At 43.4% G+C, this 22,214-nt stretch overlaps 3 pseudogenes; 1 reads left to right on the top strand and 2 right to left on the bottom strand.

Moving 5' to 3' along the window:
- Positions 1 to 11,602: 11,602 nt before the first annotated feature.
- Positions 11,603 to 13,810, bottom strand: LOC136551837 (uncharacterized; annotated as a pseudogene).
- A 24-nt stretch (positions 13,811 to 13,834) lies between these two features.
- LOC136551835 (uncharacterized) lies at positions 13,835 to 15,109 on the bottom strand (annotated as a pseudogene).
- Positions 15,110 to 17,291: 2,182 nt separating this feature from the next.
- Positions 17,292 to 18,873, top strand: LOC136548699 (uncharacterized; annotated as a pseudogene).
- The last annotated feature ends 3,341 nt before the right edge of the window (positions 18,874 to 22,214 follow it).

Genomic DNA, 22,214 nt, shown 5'->3' with positions numbered 1-22,214 from the left:
GAGATTGAAGGGGTAGAACTTGAACCAGATCTAACTTATGCAGAATATCCTATTAGGATCTTGGATCAGAAAGATCGAGTCACTCGAAAGAGAATGATCAAATTCTATAAAGTTCAGTGAAACAAACATTTAGAATAGGAAGCTACTTGGGAGTCGGAGGATTATCAGATGGAGAATCATCCGGATTTCCTTGCATCTATTTAGGTTGCTAGCTCCTCTACCGTCGTAAGCTTCTTTTGAAAGTTGATGTAATATTGTAACCTCCCTTGTTGTTTTATGGAAACCTTGTTGTAAATGTGTTTGACACATTTCCTTTTCCATTACTTAAACCTAGGCTTTAGGTGTTTCATAATCTTGGGGCGAGATTTCTATAGGGGGGAGAGATGTAACACCCCTGGTGTTAAGCATCACTAAAACTTGGTCATGTCACCATCATGCATCATAAGCATACCTTTTAGCTAACCATGTCTTGCATGAACTAAAATCAATGTTATTTGGTTAGTTAAGCAATGCATAGGTGTGGTGTATGAGCTAGAACAAAAAATGTTTCCAAGGTACTTTGTGACCTTCTATTTTAAAAATTCACTAAAATACTTGGAAACATGCCTTAATAAATTTTGAAGTGTAAGATGTGTACTTTACACTAGTGACAAGGGTTGGGGATGAATTCAAGTTTAACTCACTAAAATTGGAACCCCAAATTTGGAAATAGGATTGAATTCCAACACTAACAATCTTTTAGCTGTCTTGGAGTTTGGTTTTAAATTCAATTTTGGGGGAAATATTAAAATGAATTTCTCAATTAAATTTGTTCAAACAATAGTATCGTTTATTAGTACAAAGTTTGTACTATGCAATGGTGGTATTGATTGATATGTTTGATTAATAGTTAATCACAAATTAATTGCCAAAGTTGCTAAGTTATTAATTTGCAAAACCCTAATCCGAACTCTATTTTTAGTTTTAAAATAGTTTCAAAGTACCTATGTTTGAGTCCAAAAATATTCAAAAAAAGTTATCCTTTGATGATGGTCTTTCAACCAAAGTTGTAGACCTTGGTATAAGGAACAACTTTGATTAAGGATTCTCATCAATTTTCATTGAGGAATCGAAAGTTAGAGCATGATGAACAGCTAGGTTTTAGTTGGGTTTAGTGTTAGTTTGGGCAGTAGGCAGCTCGCTAGCTCATTGCTAACCACCACCGCTTTGGTGCCGCTGAACTGCTAAAAGGTCCTTGTGTGGTTTTAGTAATTGAGTGACAACCTAGGTGGACTAATTGTGTTTATATGAGATACACAGGTGATTAGTCCATAGGTATATATGTGTGAGCAACATATGCCATGAAGGTGAAAATGGCTTGGAGATGTTGCAAAGCTCACACATGTGATGATGAAGGAGCTCATTGCACATGAGACATGACATTGAGTCATTTGATCAAGGTGGAGAAGATCAAGACAAGACTTGGCTTGATGGATCAGTTGTAAGCATGAAGGGGAAGCCGAAGGCTTTGGAGCGATGGACCACGTGGCGGTGAAGCTTGAGCAAGACTTGGCGCTGATGGATGAAGGCAACAGTGAAAAGCAAGTGAAGTCAAGATCGATGAACCAATATGATTACGTGATGATATGAAGTGGATCATATCATTGTTGATCTTGTTGGTGCATGTGTTGCATCGACATTGGAGGAGATGGAATGGAATGCGCAAGGCAAAGGTATAACCTAGGGCATTTTATTTCACCGGTCATAGGTGTGTAGAGAAGTTTGTGATCGGATTTAGGATAGATGGTCGTACTATCAAGAGGGGCAAACTTGTTTGCATATCGGTCTTCTAAGTGTCACTCGAGTGATCTAACTTTGCATCGTTGCTAGGATTGAGTGGCATGGCAAGTTGAGTGGCTAATCCTTTGGAAAAGGTTTGTGAAAATGCTAACACACATACACATGGTGGTGTACACTTGGTGGTGTTGGCACATTTACAAAGGAGATGAAGTTGGAGTTGATGTGGATCAACTCGGTGAAGGAATGGAGGCATGGGTTCTAACTCCACCGGCACCCTATATAGAAAAGACAGGGTCTCACAGAGTGCACCAGACGCTAGTCACATGGTGACCGGACGCTGGGGTCCTATGTCTGGTCAGTGACTGTAGGGAGCATGTAGGCGTCGGTCTTCGATCGAACGCTGGCGCTGGAAGTGACCAGACGCTGGTAGGGTGCATCCGGTCAGGCTGACATACAGTGATGTAGATGACAAAGAAAAGTTGGAGAAGGACCAGATGCTGATGCTGCATCTGATCATGACCGACCGAACGCGTCGGGTCGCGACTGGTACCTTACTGGAAACGACCGGACACTGTGGTTGCTACGTCCGGTCAGTTTGTGCAGCTGTGTGTAGTCATCACTTGACCATTGAGATCAAGTGACTGAGGTTGAATGGAGGCGACATGTGGCGAGCATCCATTGACCGAACGCTGAGGTCCTGCGTTTGGTCGATACGACTGGAGCGTCCGGTCGTCCCAACATTTGCCTAGTGAAGGGGTAATGGCTAGTTTAGCCCATGGGGCTATAAATAGAAGGTGGTCTCAGCCATGGCTAGTGTGAAGCACCTCAAGGGACTTTGTGTCCATGCTTGAGAGTGCTTGGGAGCCCTCCATCTCACATATGCTTGATAGTGATCATCCGATTGTGTGAGAGAGCGATTCTAGTGCGATTGCATCATGAGGTCGCATTGAGTGGCACTAGGTGATCAAGTTGCAAGCCGGTGGTGCTTGTTACTCTTGGAGGTTGCCACCTCCTAGATGGCTTGGTGGTGGTCTCCGTCGAAGCCCGCAAGAAGCTTGTGTGGTGCTCTGGAGAAGAGCTTTGTGAGGGGCATTGTGCTCGCCCCGTGGGAGCCGCGAAGAGCAACTCTAGTAAAGCGTGTCATTGAGCTACCCTCACTTTCAGGGTAGGTTCTTACGGTGCCTGATGTGCGGGCTTGGTGGGTGATGCCAATTAGCCGCCGAACCACCAAGTGAGCAGTCGACACAACGGGGACTAGCGTGTTGGCAAGCACGTGAACCTCGGGAGAAAAATCACCGTGTCAACTTTATTCTTCTCGTTGGTTTGCATCCTTGTTACACAAGTTTGTAATTACTTTCATATACATTGTGCTTGTGTAGTTGCTTTTGTAATTAGTTTGGTTGTATAGCTCACTAGTTACCTTCTTGCTTGTGTAGCATAGAAGTAGCTCCCTTGCATGACTAATTTGGTTTGTGTAACCTTGTTAGTCACTTTGCTTAGTTTGTGTAGCTAAGTATTTGCTCTCTAATTTGGCATTGGTTGCCTTGTTATTAAGCATTGCTAGTGAGCTTAGTTGGCTTTGTGCTTTTGCTTACTAGCATGTGTAGGAGCTCCCTTGTTGCTTGAAGTACTAGTGGCATAGGTTTGTGTGACCTTGCTTCTAGAATTGGTTAGGTGAGCTCTAGCTAGTCTGGCACCTTTGTTGCTTAATTAGTATCTTTGGAAGGTGCTAGAGAACATAGATAGAGGGGTGTAGTCTTGGCTAGACCAATAGTTTTAATTCCGCACTTATTTTGGTTAGCCGACGTGATTAATTTTAGAAAGGACTATTCACCCCCCCCTCTAGTCTGCCATCTCGACCCTACAACCGCGCGGAGGCACGCAGCTACTTCACATGGCTTTAGCAAACTGCTGCTGTCGCACGCGGATGTCACACCCTTGCCACTAAAGCCTGTGACGTCATCATCCTCCTCCTTCCTCCTTTCTCTCTTGACACCATGCACCTTGTCTCCTTGGTCAAATTCATCACCGCCACAATTTTTCAGTTCAATTCCTCACGTCTGAAGCTCTGCCTTGATCCAACGCATCGCCTACACTGTCTTGTCTTGACCCTTGTCGACAAAATTGGTCACATGCATCGATTCCGCCATGGTGGTTTGCCATCACCGGTGAGGTCACCCTCACCGTGGCTAGCCCGCTCTAGTAAGCCTCTTGCTCAATTCACTGCAGTTATGGGTTAGCCATGAGGCCTTGGTGCTCACCAGAGTTCCCGTTGCTTGTTTCGTGTACCAGTAGGGTTAGAACACCATCTCGTCGTCGTGTCCGCACCGCCGTAGTCGCCATCGTCGACGACGATGCACTTCCATCACATCTTCGCCTCTTTCGAGTGGTCTAGTAGGCCCGTGGTGAGCCCCTGATGCTTCTGGTTGTTTTTGTTTTATCTCTACCACGTCATCATGCTTAGCGTGTCACCGGAGGTCTCGCCAGCGGCAAGAACCCACCGGTCAACACGGAGGAGCCACCAGAGTTGACTTGGGCCCACTGTCAGTGAGCGCAGGTAGACTGGACTCGAGTGAAAAATGATTTTCATCTGTTTTATCTTTTTCAGAAATGATTCAAATATGTAGTTTCTTGTTTAATTCATATAAATTTTTAGAAGTGTGATAAAATTATGAACATTTTTTTGTAAGCTTGTCTTTGTGTGCTCTACCTAGGGAAAATAAGAAATGATGAAAATCAATAGTTTTGGCAAGCTTAAAAATTAGCTTTTTATTAATAAATGCAATAGGTCAAAATAATTATCGTTTAATCATGAAAATTTTTGTGTATGCTTTACATGCTTAGACCTGCATTCACAAAAAAATTGGTACTATTTTGATGAATAAAAATTATCCACTTAATTCCATGCTTTAATAATTATTTAATAAATGCTTAAATGATTAGGGTTAATCATTAAATGACTTGAGTGTTATTTTGGATTGATTGAAGGCCATGGGACATAAACACCTCTGATGTTCCTTGGCAATTTAATTACTATTGGTTGTGCTCATATTCAAATTGATAATAATAATACCAATATTGCTTTGTGAGTAATTAACTCAATATTACTATGAAGGAAAGTGGTACTCAAGCTAATTAATCATGTTTGATCATCATAACCTATGTTAAGTACATCATCATTCTAAAGCATGCATATTTATTTACGCTTAGTGATCGAGAGTGGATTTCCGTTGTTGAGCAAGATCCAAAAGTGGATTTCTTGTCAGTGGAGTTGGTTTTCTTTTCTGTGGTTTTATGTGGCAAGCCCTGAAGCATAAACCCATTTCCTTGTGTTTTACAAATGCTATTCACATAGGTCTTATGCTTGTTGCATTTAAGTAAATTGGAGTTGGTTGAATACTAATTGTTGCATTCCTGTCTTGTCTTTTCGATTCTCATATCCTTGTCACCCTGCTGGTATGGTAGTTGTATGATGCTTAGCCATGCTTAGTTGATAAAAGTTGAGTAATGAGTTTATGGTTCTATACTCGAGGTTGGTCCTGAGGTTTAATAATGATCATGAATTTTTATTTGAGATCAGGCGGACTCTTTGCTTGCGTCAAGAATGGAGTCTTGACATAGTGCCCCACCTGTGTTGATTGAGGACCATTTGTTATAGGCTTGCTTGTGTTGAGACCTCGTAGTACTAGCCACATACTTCGGTAAGCCTAATATCTTGGCTATTCCATTATGAGAAAGGACAACTATGCACTGGGAGTGGAGAGATGGCGAGAGTAGCGTGTACCCACCCTACGGAAACATCAGGGATGACGTATGATGGTGGAGTACTGTGCTCTCGAGTGGCGCAAACCCATTCATGTTTTGGAGGATCTATGTGAAGGTTGATATATGTAGGTCTAGGACTTGCAAATGTCGTGTGGTAAGGAAACCCCAGCTGGGCCAAATCGATTTGAATCGTTGCTGCTTCTCAGAGAAGAAGACTTGATCAACTGCCCTGCATTGTAGTTAACAACTGAAACATTAGTACTATGATCATGAGATGATATGGTTAAAGAAGTGATTCATTTAGATTAGGTGCAAACTAGGGACTCCTAGTTACTTAACTTGAGCTAAAACATTAAAAGTAAGGATCAATCTTTAGTAAGCTTCTCTGTAAAAGTAATCTTGATTCTTGCTATAGACTTACCTTGATTCCCGTAAAGCCTGCATATCCTTGGAGTCTTTCCTTTTCGTTAGTTAAGTCTTGTTGAGTACCTTTATACTCAGGGTTTGTTAACCCTTGTTGCAGAAGGAGAGCCAGCAGTAGAGAAGTTTGGTGTGCACCCATGGGTAGGGTGAAACTCTCTTGTGTGTCTTTCAAGTGGTACCCATCATGCTACCCTACTACCGAGTTGGCTAAAACCTATAAATTGTAATCACTTAATGAATGATTTGTAAACTTATGGTTTGTAAGATTTCCGCTATTACTCTGATGTAACATATTTGTACAACTGTTGTAATAATGCAATGCTTTCTATAATGTATACTGCTTGGAAAGGTAAACATGGATGATTCAGGGTTTCCCGAGGACACCCGACAGACTACCAGAGTTGTGTGGCTCCCATGTGCAGCACTCAGAAGTCTAAAAGACAATGATAGGCACATGTGGGCCATATAACTTGGGTGGTTCTGCCATAGTCTATAAGTAGCTTACACATTCCATATCACTATAAATACCACTGGTGGCACTTTATCCAAAGCACAATGGAGATATACAACGTGCAGAGTGGATATGTGCCATTTGGACTTTGGGGCGTTACACATATATGACAAAAATGTTAGATGACATATTCATCTAAGCAAATCCAAAACCCTAAGCTAGATTGTGCCTACAAAATATATAGTATGAGGGGTGGTCGAGGACTCCTCTAAGCATCCCTAATGGACTCTGACATGATACACAACTGAGTGACCCAAAAGACGATGATGCATCACCTTAAAGATTCCAGGTGCCCACTTGTTTTGATGATTCCTATTAACTCTTGAGAAATTTAGACATGGACTTGCTCCATTGGAAAACTTATATCCTCAACTTTCTGTGTAGATATAGAACAATGAAATTAGACTCGATATGCGATTTCATAGTGATTGGAGTGCAGGCATCTCTTGGAGTTTGAGGTGGACTCAAAACTAGTAATATGGTTTAGGCCTCCAGTTTTGCTTCGATGCCTAATCTAGTATTATCCACCTGCATGCCTCTCTCTAAGTACCTCTTTTTATCCATGTGGTGTTCCATCTTGCCCACTTAACTGAACTGACCTTGATCCTATGGTGATTTACATTGTGTTTCCTTGCACAGTGACCAAGTTTAAGGAGCATTGGGCCCGAGCTCATCTGACCTAGATGAGAGCTTTGGTTCCATTGGTTTTTCTTGTGACACTTGTTTTATTCTTGGGATGCACTTTGACATGGTGGGGTGTTGCAATGTTGGTTGCTTGTCTTCTGTTGGTGTTCCATTGGGTCCATGGGACATTCATCGTGTCTATTGGATCACACTATCATTGATCCAACTGCTCCATGGGACTTAGATTATGTTTCTTTGCATGTTGGGGAGTGGTACTTGGTTTGGCTAGATAGTAAGCTGGGCAAGCTATGGGTAGGTCGACAACCCACTTTTTGGCCTTAAGTGCTTCATCTTTGCATAATGTCTTTCATGTAACCTAATATTCATGAAAACCTATGGAACTCATTAGAATAAGCTCCTACAACTATGGTGGTATCATGGAATGTGTCATTTTCATATTATGTTGGCAGTGATATATTTGCAATAAGAACCACCACCAATTCCCAAATAGCTTAATACTTCAATAGTTCCATGTACTATCAAGTATGACCCCTTGGTTCGCATGTAGAGGTGCTAGATGAATAGCTGAATACCTCAAAAGTTCCATGTATAACACATGTCACTATCAAGTTATCCCTTTCGTTTGATGGAACATTATGTATTCCATGTAGAGATGCTTGAATAGCTAGCACCTAGACTCCATATAACCTCTGTCGGTTACCACTTATCCCATTTTGGTGAAAAAATGTAGAATCAGAAAAGGGAGAGGGGCTTTCCTACATGTTTCTTTCTGTTTTCATCATTAGGCATACTAAAAATTTGACTATGTTTAGCCTTTTTCAAGGCTTCTAATGGGCTTCTACTGGACTTATCAAAGGACACTCTTAGTTTGATCTTGTTTAGTTCTAGGGCTTAACCATGAAAGGTGTGAAACAGAAATTTGAATAAGTTAGGGTTGTTGCTTTGATGTTTTAAAGCCCCAATCCATCTCATCTGGGACCATTTAATCCTTTCAAAAGGTCAAAGACTACCATAGGTACCACAAGAGAGGTGAGTTACTCCTCACTCAAAGAAATGGAGATAGATTGCTCACTCAATCTATCTCCACTCCACATGCGAGTTACTCCTCACTCAATCCTTTCATCTCACCATTTCTCTATCTAGAACAACTAGTGCCAACAATCTACCCTCGCCAACACGCTAGCAACTACCATTTGATTGCCCATCAATCCACATCAGATACAATCACATGGAGCACATCGAAGATGGTAAGATAGGATGTTCCTATTTTTCCTGTGCATACTTTTGTGTCATATTTAGACCTAAGCATCAACCTGTGAGCTTGACCCGAGCCCACTGGGTTTTGGGCTGCCCATGAGCCTTAGTGGATAGGGCCTAGGCACAGATCCTGCTATCTAGAAAAAAATTCTCGGCCCGAGCCTAGCCCCAAATTTGTTGCATTGTTGTACTCCATGCAGCTTTTTTGAGAGGGGTGAGGGGAACTGACTATAAGCCATAAAGTTCACAACAACTTGGTTGTAGTACTCATGGCAGAAGCATGATGTGCTCTATCAACATCATGAAAACGACATGGCCCCTTTTGTTGGCACCAGATGCCATTTGGATGAATGCCATCTCGAAGGAGTTGATGCTATAAAACATATCAAAGACTATCAATCGTGTATCACAAGAGAGGTGAATCATTCCTTGCGCAATCTCTACTTCTTTGCGTGAAGTAATTGGGCACCTTTACCTAGGTGTTTCTCTCTCTAGCACAGCTGGCACCAACAATGTCTACCCTCGCCAATACTCCACTGACCACCGTTTCATTGCCCATTAGTCCACATCATCTATAGTCATGTGGAGCGTATGAGTCATGGTTGGATGCGAGGTATCTAATGGTGGCGTGCACACTTTTATGTGTCATGTAACATCACCGTGTATTGATTGCCTTTTTTGTGTTGTTGTACGCCACATTCTTAGGAGGGGGCTATAAACCATAAAGTACACATCAGTTTTGTTGTAGTATTGGGGCATCAACTAGACATCATTTTCGACTAGTTTATCTCTTGGCAGTAGCACTATGCGTCCCAATGACATCATAAAAATGACGATGACCCCCTTTTGTTGGTAGCGGATAGCGTTTGGCTCAATGCCATATCTCGGTGCTATAAAATAGATCAAAGACTATCAATAGTGTATCACAAGACATGTGAGTCACTACTCGCTCAATCTTCGTTTATTTGTGTGAAGTAATTGGACACGTTTCGTTTAGACGTTTTTCTATCTGGCACAGCTAGCGCCAACATCTACCATCGTCAACACTTCACTGACTACCATTTCATCACCCATCAGTCCATATCATCTACAGTCGCGTGGAGCGCATGCAAGATGGTTAGATGAGACATGTCTAATGTTAGTGCACATACTTTTATGTGTCTTAGTATCAACAACAGTGTGTTGATTTCTTTTTTCTTGTTGTATGCCATATCCGGAAAAAATCGGTCCTCATGGGTTAGCTGTGGGCATCTACGTGCGGCGGATTCATGTCATGTGTGTTTGTATAATCATCTAACACATGAGAATTTTTTTTAACTATTGTTTCTAAATTTATACAACAGTCTTATATGTTATTACTCTCTCCAGTCCAAACTGTAAGCCGTTTTGGATTTTGTAGATGTAGGGTTTTTTACTATGCATCTGGATATACAACTATATCTACATACATATAGTAAAATTTGTGATTATAGATAAATCAAAATAATTTATGATTCTAGAGAAATCAATATAATTTATAATTTGAAATGGAGAAAGTACGTGATTACGTATAACCGTGTTGTGAATCCACAGCAATTCCATGGCTATATACAACCGTCCCGCAGAACTATTTTCCCCACGCGTTTGCGGGGTCCACTAAGCTTAAGTAAGCCTATATAGTTCACATAGGGGCCTTCCACTGATTTCCTGGCCCCATCTTGCATGCGTTCGTAATCTCGAGTAGGTAGTGTACAGTAACACTCTTAGGCCTACTTTGGCAACAGGTGCTTATTAGCCTAGGGACAGGAAACCCCCGATGGAATTTTTTTGAACTTCTTCTTCCCGCCTCTTCCCAGGGTAGGTAACCACGGGTGGGGGGAGTTTCCACGTTGTCCTTTGGCAACAGGATGCCGGTGCAGGGAAAACTAAACTGTACTGAACTGAACTGAATTGAATTGAAACACAACACAAGACTAGAATCGAGCTGCAGTTCAGACAAGAAAAACAAACGAGAACACTGCTTAGCTTAAGGTCCAAACAAAATAAACAATCTGTTGCTATAGCAAGAAGCTGCAGTGGAGAAAAGATTTTTCGATCCCCACTGAACTGCAGTTTCAGTAACGATACAAGGCATAGCAGTACACCTCCAGACCTCCCAAAATCAACATAAACCTAAACTGATTGATACAAAAATTTAACCAATATTATGGTCCTCCAGTTCATACACACCAATATTACATAGATGCTTGTAGCATAAAAAAATTGACAAATAGTAGCTGTATGTATATAAAAATTGACAGTCAGGAGGAGTGAAATCTCGCTATGAGCTTGAACATTTTCTCAGATGCTTGTGATGAAGGGAACAAACTTTTTTTCGCTAATCATGTGTTGCTTCCACCAAGTCCTCTACATGTAACACAAAGGAAATGGTGAGTTACAAGGGAATACGCAGCTTACAAGAATACGCAGCAGAACAATGTAGTGTCATGCTTGCTACACATTTCATATCATGAACTGGTGAGTTGCATTCATCTCCCTTATCTCTCTACACATGAAATGGACAAAACAAACAGGCTCACTCACCTCTCTATCACAAGATAAAAAAAGGCCGAGACATACTGTACATATAGCAAGATGTACTACAGAGAGAGATATGAGCAAACCTAGCAAAATGGACAGGAGTAGCAAAATTCCAACACCATAACATGAATACACAAGCGACAAGGACTGAGCGGCATGTACTACAGCTCCTCTACAAAACCAGAGGCATTATTTTTATAAACAAAAGAGGCTACTTGCAAATAAGATCGGAAAACACAGCTCAGACACTGACCAATCTACCAATGTGTGTTCAACCCTCCCTGTAGGAAAGGTCTTAGGAAAGCTATCATCATGACAACCTGACAAGGACTGAGCTATGCTTTCATAGCAGGAAAATAGAATCTCAATTTAGCAACACATAGCTAACCTGACAACAGCAATCCAAGTTCTGTAGAGAACATAAGCAAGGACAAATGACAAATTCTAGGCTCACACTAATAAAAAAATTTGACCTAACCAGTGCAATATACTGTGCTCACAATGATGGAAATACCTGCATACAATGACTGCAGCTGCATTTTTCTTCTCAATTCAAACATTGCCTCTACAGATAGCACTACAAGTAAGCACAAGGAAAAGCATTAGCAGCTAAGACATACCAAAGTAAACTAATCCAGTGGCAGCTAAGCATTATTACCTAATCTACTGTTTGAGCCAAATCAAGAGAACATTTTTGTTTTTCATTTTCATGAATACCTCCCTATCTATCTCAGATTTGAAGATATTCATAGCATACGCCTTCTCTACATCAGTAAGTTCCATTGTATCAACTTCATCGAGACACTTGTCGACTGAAAATGCTTCGTCTTGTTTCTTCTTTTCATTGAGTGCTTCCATTGTTTTACTTGTTTGCATCTTCTTAAACTGCACAAAACCATCAATAGCAGCACTAATGTGACTTTGCTTACGCTTTCTCCCACCACTCGTTCCTTGCATAGAATCTTGATTGGAAGGTGCAGACTGAGCTTCATTGCGTGCACTTGAGACGTCTAGCCCATCAAAAGTAGCACCTGGACTTGTGCTATCAGACACTACAACAGGAGCAACTGGAGCAGCTGGAGCAGCCAGAGTAGCCGGAGCAGCTGGAGCAGCAATAGGAACAAGAGGAGCAGGCTGCAAGTGCTCAGTTGATGTGAAGTTTAGATCTCCTGTAGCAACACTTCCTATGCAAAAAAAAAGGAAGAGTTACTACTTTTACTAGAAACTGATGGGTGGGCGAAAAATAGGAACACTTCCTATGGTTTAAATCTTGTCTAAACAAGAAAAATAAAGTATAGGATTTGTTGATTTGTATGAGCCTGTGCAAGAATCTGAGCTGTTGAGGAAGGAACTTAGTGTGTAGTTGTTAATACAACTTATTTTTGGAGTTGTGCTCTAGTTCCTTTGATTACTAGGACTTTCTATCATGAAATTATGATGTATTTGTCGGTTCTATTATGCTCAAGAATCGAACCCCTGCCATTTTTGTACTTCGACAATGTTCTGATTTTACCATTCCCAAGGTGATGATTTGGTTCAAGGAAATGAGTTGGTTGTTTCTGAGGTAACAACCCCTCCTACTACTGGAACCAGACGAAGGAGAAAGAAGTCCTTGGTATGGGAGCACTTCACTATTGAAGCCATCATGGGTAGGGACACAAGGGCTTGCTGCAAGCTCTGCAAGCAAACCTTTGCTTACAGCTCTAGTTCAAAGATTGCTGGGACTAGTCATCGCAAGAGGCACATCACCTTGGGCTCTTGTCCTAAGATAAAGAATCAAGAGCAGAGGCCGGCACTGCCTTCAACTGGAGGGACTGACAATGATGGTGAGGGAACTATAGAGCGGCCAACCAAGAGACGCTATAGATATACTAGTTATGCAAATGCTGATCTAACACTATAGTGCTCAGTTGATGTGAACTATAGATCTCCTTATTTCTTTCTTCCTTTTTTTAACGGTGCGCCTTTGCAGTATATAGGAAAGCAAAGCAAAGGCGAGAAAAAAGCAGAGAGAGATCGCTCGCTGCGTTTAGAGAGTGGGCGAGTGAGGCTGTGAGAGTGACTAATAAAAACTAACTCTTCCTATTCAAGTGCAGGCATACTATAACGTAAACTAAAAGCAGTGCACAGTCATACTATCAAGTTAGATGGTGCTTTAGTCTCAAGTAGAACAATAAGGCTACATAACCTTAGAGAGAAGTTTCAAATAACATACTAGCATACAATGACGTACAATCTTCATATAAAGGAAACGGCTTCTTCTGGAACCTAGCCATTTTTCCATTATCCTATTTAATACCAAGACAACAGCATAGTTAGTACTTGCAACCAGAATATGGCAACAATTTTTTGGTTTAGTGAAAAAATCTTACATTGATCAGTTTCTTCCATTTTTCCGGTTCCGCAATGACCATGGCCAATGAGTCATTCCAACCAACACCACTATCCTTTAACGCTACATGTATCGCCTTCCAGCTACCCTTTAGCTCCTTTTCCTTCTCTTGTAGTTGTTGCTTTGTGAAGCATGCTAAAGGATACATTTGGGTAAACTTCTCTGAGATACTTCTCCAACCCTCTCCACTCCATCCATTCTGACCCCTGAACAAGGGGATGTTCACATGGTCCCTCATAATGTCAACAAGCCCTTTCTCATATCTAGATTTCCATGTAGCCCTTGCCTTCAACATTGCTGCAAGAAATAATTACAGAAATACGTAGCTCATAAAATATTATAGAATGTATTGGAGAATTTATTACAGAATGTTGCATCACACAGAAAATGCATAACTCATAATGTATTATAGAATGTATTGGAGAATTTATTATAGAATGTTGCATCACATAATGTATTACAGAAATACATAACTCATAAATTACATTTCAAACACTAATATCCTACACATTGTAGGCAGCCCACATCTGATGGGCTATCTAGTCTCGTAGGGTATTTCCATGGTTTGATTCCATCTCACTTGGGTAGTTAGTGTCTCCCTCTGGCATGTCAACATAATTTGATGGGTTGATATTATCAGGTAGGATATCTAGCCACTCTTCACTCCCATTCAACCCTCTAATGATGTTGTGAAACATAGCAGCAGCTGCTAGAATCATAACTTGAGATTCAATTGGGTAATGTGTCCCCACTTTCAGAATTGGAAACCGCTTTTTGAGAACCCCAAAGGCCCTCTCAATGTGATTTCGAAGAATCGCATGCCGATGATTGAACTAATTCCTTGTAGTTGGCATATGCATTTCCCCTCTTGCCACGTCTCCTGAACTCACTGATATGATACTTAACTCCTCGGTAGGGAGCAAGGAATGATGGTGTGTTTGCATATCCACCATCTACAAGATAGAATTTGCCTGCTGGCACAAGTAAATCCCTTGCCAAGGGCAGACCGCAACACTCCTGCATCAGATGCGGATCCTTCCCAACCAGATGAGATGAAAGTGAACTTCAAGTCGAAGTCACAGGCAAACATAACATTCTGCGATAGTGTCCCCTTCCTATTTCTATAGGGACTGGCCTTGTCTTGTCCAATTGTGATTGGGACATGCGTACCATCAATAGCGCCGATGCAGTTCTGCAGGTAAGAAAATTTACTAAAAATTTGGATTGTATTTAGGAATGGTATTAAGGAAAGCGTACTGTATGTATTAACCAACCTGAAAGAATGGCATAAATCTAGGGTCACATGTAATCTTCATGTGTGTGTGGCTTGGATTCAGAAGTCTGATGAATTTTTGGGTTAATGTTGGAATGATATTGAAGACATCATATATTTTCCTATGCACTGTCTCACCACTATGTTGAAACTCCTTCTTTAGCCTCTCTGTGCTTGCATTATGAGAGAGCATGAACATAAAAAGACCAAGTTGCTCCTCAATCTTCATACCACGTGTGTCATGCAGCAAGTTCTCGGCCCTGAGAAAGTTTGCTATAGCTCTAAATATTTCAGCCTCCATCCTAAATTCTTCCTTGCACCAATTCTCGTGTCCTTCGAGAATCTCTTTAACCTTTTTAGCACCAGGAAGAGAAGAGGTATGCTCAGGTGTTTTCTCTTCATCGAGAAAGGGCATTACAACAGGGAGAAGAATAAAGAATAGCTCATCTTCTTCTTCTTCCTCTTCCAATAAAAAATTTCTAGAAAGCTCTTCCCAAGAAGCCATCTAGTGTTACATATATGAAATTATATTATTACATATATATAAAATAAAAGGCACAAGGCCAATACTCAAGCACAGCAAGTCACAAGTGTCATATGTAATAAACTCAAGCACATCACAGAAAATAAACTTCAACTATCACTGCCCCAGCTGAGTGACGAGCTGCTCAAGTCTAAAACCCAGAACCAGAAGCCAGTCCCTTCAGCAGCTCCATGATTAACTAGTGGGCGAAAAACATTTACAAGGCTACATGTAGCATCTCAAGTCTACATGGACCCTAACTAACTTTGCCCAGCAGCTAGCTAATTACTGTACCTTTGGATAACTAATCACAAGGCTACATGCATCATCTCATCCATACCACAAAGTTCTCTATACAAAATCACCAACAACTCACATAGTAGCATCAAGAAGTATTAAAAGTCTAAAAAAGTGGAGAAAACATCTAATCATCCAGCAACACCTAATCATCCAGGCAGCACCTACTCATCCAGGCATGCATGCATTCAATTTTTTTTAGAACATAACTGACAACAGAAACGAACAGCCAAATTAGGAAAAAACAACAGTGGGGGAAACTAACCTAACACCAGTGTCACCCCGTCCCAAGACGCAGCAGAAAATCACTCCTGCAAAAGCATCATGCCCTCATTAGTCAGAGAGATTTAGCAAGAGTCGTATGCACTTGAGAACTGAGCTATGTGCACCTGAATGCAAGGTAAACAAGTAGAGAAACAAGTGTAAACAAAAAGGAAAAGAGAGAAGGCATTCAGTTGTGGTTTGCTCCTCTAAACTTGCATGATTGCCACAGCTAAGCCCCCATAAACTTGAAAAACTAGGTGCTCAGCTCCTAAATAAACTGCATTCTATTTTCTCTACTGCAATGGGATAAAAGAAATGCATCAGTCACCATGCAGAAAATTGCTACTACAGTGATCGGTTACTATACTAGTCTGCATGCTAGAAAATAGCAAGACTACCAAACGTCCCAACCAGTGTATGTCTAAACCGTTATAAGCATGCATATAGTTGTTGTGCAATGCTAGAAAAAAATCCATCACGACATGCCATCCTATTCTATTGCAATGGTGTTCTGAACACAGAAACCAGCTCACCAGTTGAATCTTTAAGCTACATGAAGCAATTGAGTTCTATTTTCACATCACAAACAAGAAACCATAGAATCACAAACAAGAAACCATAGAATCACTCTGCTAATGAATAGTAAAGTAGTTCAATAGTTGAGTTCTTTAAGCTACATCTATTTTCACATCACAAACAAGAAACCATAGAATCACTCTGCTAATGAATAGTAAAGTAGTTCAACAGTTGAGTTCTTTAAGCTACATGAAGCAATTGGATCTGAAATAACCTTGGTACAGCACGGTGGATCTTCCTAGTAGTTGTTTTGGCCAGATCTACAAGAAGGGGTGTGAGATGCGAACAGAAGACTAACTTGTAGAGGCAGAGGTTGTGTCGTGTTGCTGGCGATGTCGGTGTTGCTCGCGGACGACACAATGGCTCACCAGATCTTGCGACGAGGCCGATCAGTCACGGAGTAGTGGTGGAGCCGTCGTGGTCGGGTCGGCGGGCGGCGGATGAAGAGCTGTGCGAGCGGTCGTGATTCGCGAGCGGATGCATAGGACGGAGTGGGGAGGAAGATGCGGCCATCCACAGTCCCAAGATCCACAGGAAACGTGTGAGGATAGGATCAGAAACCCTAGATGCGGTGCAGGGATATGCAAGTGGAAGTGAGCTCACCTGCGGAGACGTAGATGCTGGTGCCGCAAGGTGATGGCGACGGAGGAGAAGTCGAGGCCGGAGGAGCCGAAGCGACGACAGAGAGTCGAGGCGAGGCCGGAGGAGCCGAGGCGATGACGGAGAGTCGAGTCGAGGCGGAGGGTCGCGAGAGGGAAAGGGACGGGAACGACGCCCCGTGTCTGGAGGCCAGGCAGGTTTCCCCGTCAAAACCCGGCTCCCGCGGGGCCGAAACACCTGTGCGGAGAGCTTCCAAATGGACTCAAGCCGCGACGCGTAGAAAATTACCGCGTGGGTTTTTAGCCCCGGGAAAATGGCGGGACCCCGCGGGGAAAGCTGCTTCCGAAGTAGGCCTTAAAGGAAAAAAAAAATGGAAAGAAAACTCCGCGTCGTCCCATTCGAGTCCTCCGGCCCGAGAAGCAGCGAGATGGCGCCACCAAGCTCACTGCCGGAGTTGACGGACGACCTCATCGACGAGATCCTCGTCCGCCTTTCGCCGGATGAGCCTGCGCACCTCTTCCGCACCTCCCTCGTCTGCAGATCCTGGCGCCACCTCCTCTCCGACCTCGGCTTCCTCCGCCGCTACCGCGAGTTCCACGGAACACCCCCGTGCTCGGCTTCCTCAACTACAACAGCTTCGTGACCACCACGAGCGTCGCCTGCCCGCTCATCCCTCCGGCGTTAGACTGCTACGGCTGCGTCGCCCTCGACTGCTGCCACGGCCGCGTGCTTGTCCACACCATCCATCCGGCTGGCCTCATCCCCATCACCGGCAACCAGCAGCACCTGCCTGACGCGCCGGAGATCCCGTACAACCACCTCACCGGAGCCGTCCTCTGCGCGGCGGATGGCTGCGATCACGTCCACTGCGGCCGCGGGGGCCCCTTCCTCGTGGTCTTCGGGGGCACCGCCGACGACGAGAACCTCGTGGAGGACGACGTCAGTTTCACGTGGCTGAGCGTCTACTCGTCGGAGACCGGAACGTGGAGCGCGCTGGCCTCGGCTCACATCGGGCCCATCTCGAGGTCCCGCGACGTGATGGGGCCCAGCCTGCTCGCCGGAGGCGCGCTCTACTTCCTCCTAGAGGACGGTCGCAGAGTCCTCAGGTACGAATTGGGCAGGCATGAGCTGTCAGTGATGAATAACCTGCCACCCTTGCTCGTGGGAAACATGGCCCTCGTGAAGGCGGAAGACGGCGGGCTGGGAGTCGCCGGCGTGGAGGGCTACAGCCTCCACCTGTGGTCCTGGAGGGGTGCTGCCGCGGGATGGGTGCAGGGCAGGGTGATCGAGCTGGATACGATGCTCCCCATGACCATTGGTGACCCCTCCACCAGACTCCTTGCGGTCGGCTTCTCAGAGGGTGCTAATACCATTTTCATACATTCAAATGACGGGATCTTCGCCGTCGAGTTGAAATCTGACCGGATCAAGCAGATATGCGAGAGCCAGAACTTCCAGGCCATCGTTCCCTACGCAAGTTTCTACACTCCTGGTATACATACTCATCTATAAGTTTCCTCAGCTGTGATTTGTGAATAATTGACGTATCTTGTTAGAACGTTCATAGTGTTCCAGTCTTGTAAGTGTTTATCTCAGTCTCAGTTTAGTGACACAAAAGTATGGTTTATGATACCTGCCGGGATCAAGAAAAAATGGATATCCATATCTAAAATACTGCAATCTCACATAGTTGTTCCAACTTTATCTTTGGTTGGTTCAACTTGCTAAGGACTAGGGGCTGTCTGGATGAAGGCTTCAAATATTTGCCTGCACCAGGATGCATTTGTCTGGGAGGAACTCCATTCAAATAGCCCCCAATATTTTTTTGAAATTGTCTATACACAGGAACTTTTTATTATATTGTTTTCTTCTCCGCGTTGTAGCCAATCTGAACTCTGAAGCATATATCTCAGTCTCGGTCTGGTAATATCATGCTTTTATGTTTTCCGCGCTGTATGTTTTCAGATTATGCTAGGGAGAGATTGCAGCCACCGGTGAGGATGCAGTGATGTACACTTGACTTGTGAGCATGCTGCTGTGGGTCGATTAAAGGGGGAGGGACGGCATTCAATTCCCAAGCACTGAACGACTGATGATCACCTCTGCGCACTGCACTTAAAAGTCTTGATCACACTGAGGGCTCGGACGAATTCCGACCTTAGGTCCCCTACAGATGCTCATCGTCAAGGAAGAAATATACCTCAGGAAACTTAGCATATGGCCTATATTTCTTAATGTAGCTTTGAGCTTATATGTTTCAAGACATCTGGATTGAGTTTTATCTTCTTCTTTCTCCTTAAAAATGAAAGAGCAGTGCTCCTTCAGTTTTTAAGCTAAGGTTTATACTTTGATTATTTGAGACTTGTTTACTGTTCCTTTCATGCTTGGAGGCCTGGAGCCCATTTGGAACCTGTAATATTGCGATTTTTTTTTGTGAATTGTGTTATCCGTTTTCATAAGCTCCAGTAACATTTCAAGAGTTGCATTTGAGGGAACACGGTACAGCAGCATGGAGCGTGTCTAACTAACAGGTGCAGCTGGCGATTTGAGAGAGAAGCTGAACAAGTTTCTGTAGCATCAATCTGGTGCCATTCGAAACTAGCTTGAGGTGTGTTCAGCCGAGTTGTTGAGCTCCATAATTTTTTGATATAGTCGAAGAGTCCTGCACCTGATATTTCATTGATGGTGAGATGATATGGTGGATTTATATTCATATCAAGAATGATAGGTGATTGACTGATTGTCAAGATTAGATATCGAGTTCTGGGTTGAGTTGGCTCTAGGGTGACTTGAGCTAACCAATATGGAATTGATGTGTGTGTGGTGCAACATGTCTTTTGGCCTGTAATGTGTAGGGTTTGCGTGCATCAAAATGATCATTGGCAATAGTTAAGAGCAATGGTCAAGCGAGAGGTTTGGACCAGTGGACACATATATAGGCGGTCAAGAATGAACACGGAGACTTGGAACAAGGGACAAAATGACGAAGGGCGGACCATGCACACCTAGCACTTTGGCATGTTGGCGACAAGCAGGAGTAATATGCGAGATGAGGTCAAAGATGGTACTGATCAAAGACAAGGCGGGAACCTAAACAAGTCAAGCTGGAGTGCAAAAATACTTGGTGGGTTGGTGGGTACTCGTGTTGTGACAGTGGAGGTTGAATAGAGACTACATAGTTGCAGAGGGTTTGTCAGTTTGGGCACTATAGCCTTAAACCACGCCAGCCAGCGGCCTTCTAAGGTAAGATTGGTTTTTAAAAATTTCCCAATCCTTGATTTTTAAAAACAAAATAATTAAAATAATCCAGGAAAAAGAGATTCCCGGTCAAAAAGAAAAATCTCGAGCATCATGGGCGTGCCTCACGTGGTCACGCTCTGCTCGCGCGAGCGAACACCCAGCCGGGTTTTCCCTGTTTTTCTCATTAATTAATATTAACTGTCATCAGTTATAGTTGCCAGCTTAATCTTTTATTGAATTTCTAGATCTATGTTCATCCTTTTACTGTACCCCATTTTTATGAACAAACAGTGTTTGTTGCACATCCCATGATGATTTCACGTATGAAATTTTAGATCCATCATGTCACGTATACATATATCACCATCGTGTCTATGTGTAGGATACATCACATCGCAAGTAACAACATACATACATGTGTGACAAAGTATTACAAAAGGATGGTAATAAAACTAAAAGCACCTTAGCAGGTTACGTCACGTGAACAGATCGATCATCTTAGGCTGACTAGCACATGTTAATGTCACGCACCTCACAACGTTTGCTTCGTCACGTTGATGACAATTTACATCATATATGGAAGTTAGATTTAATAGGAGGATATTTTATCTATTTTTCTAAATAGAATAATATAAATATATATTTCCCTTATTACATTTTATAGGGAGTAATACATGATGATAAATGCCCTGTAGATCAACGATCCATAGTTATTTTTTAATTACTTTGGAGTAACAAAGCAAACCTTTAAAATCTCAGCTCAATCAGAATGAATTTGATTTGCTCAGTTCGTTAACTTTTGGTGCCCGTCAGTCAGATTATGTTCTGTTCTGGATTTCAGCGGTGCGAGGAGCTATTCGTCTGGCGCTAGCGCTGGAGCAGTAGCTTCCAGTCGTTCAGATGTCGTTACTGGTTCCTGCTCCCCACGTTGAGGTATGGTGGCACAGTGCGAGTCAGGCCTTTACAGTGCGGGTCGTGGCTGTCCTCTTGCGGCACTGTGGGATGTGGGACACAGTGTGAGTCGTGGCCTCCGTCCTTGGGTGGGGGGGGGGGGGCGTCATGGGGCTAGTGTGAGACCATAGCGGTCATCCTCTATTGACCGCCCACCTCCAAATATGGAGGGATGGCGAGGCGTCGTCCCCGACCACACGCGAGTGGTTGGCCGGACTCCGAGGAGTCAGGTCCCTGGACGTGAGTCCTGTGCCCTGCGGCAAGCGTGGCCATACACATGCCCGACGAGCCAAATATTGGTTGAACGGTGCCCGAGCCATGTCCTGCCACGGAGTGGCCTTCGGACCCTGTGAGGGGAGCGGTCCGAGGGGTGATGACTCACCCCAAGATCCTGCGGTTTCGGAAGGCGGTCTATGCATCCCAAGGCCCTGCGATCCATGGGGTGGTCGCTGTCTTTTTCGGCCTGAGTAGGTGTGTGGGTCTCGTCGTGGCAGGCGCATTGAATGCGCCAACCGCCCCCGGTCCTATCCGTTGACGGTTAGCCGAGGTTAGGGGTGGTCGAGGTCATACCGCGCATCCCGACCTGGCCGCGTGGTCGGGGGGAGCAAGAGGTCGAGGCGTTTCATGGTTGATGGGCCGCGGCCTGCTAGGCCGCCCGAAGTGCGCCTTTAGTCGCATTGTGGGGTACCCCGGGTATATGCCACCGACAACTAATCTATCTTATGGATGAGAACATTAATCGTTGATCTAGATTTGTAGCAAGAAAGACGGTTAATGGCTACCTTGCCCCTTGTCCCACTTGTTGTATTGATTCTGCTGTTCAATTATTGTTGCTGTTGAAGATCCTATGAACTTAGTACGAAGGCTTGATTAGGTTCTTATGGAATCTGGACTTAGTTTAAGGTAGTACTAATTTGATGTTATGTAATACGAATATGTGTGGTGTGTTGAAGTGATTGTAATATAGAAGCTATAAATGAGTGTTTCTGTTTCATGCCCTTTTTTTCTAAATACCTATGCCTTTAGATGGTTTGAGAACTTCATTTCACTTCGGATGACAATTCGATCTGGTGGTGATCAATTTTGCGAGGGTCTTTATGATGATGCTGATGAAGACAATGACCCATTTTTCTGCTGATGAACATGATGTTTGCATTGA

This window comes from Miscanthus floridulus, chromosome 4 (assembly GCF_019320115.1).
Source record: "Miscanthus floridulus cultivar M001 chromosome 4, ASM1932011v1, whole genome shotgun sequence".
NCBI lineage: Eukaryota > Viridiplantae > Streptophyta > Magnoliopsida > Poales > Poaceae > Miscanthus > Miscanthus floridulus.
The sequence above is the reverse complement of the archived record's forward strand: the minus strand, read 5'-3'. Positions and strand labels throughout refer to the sequence as shown.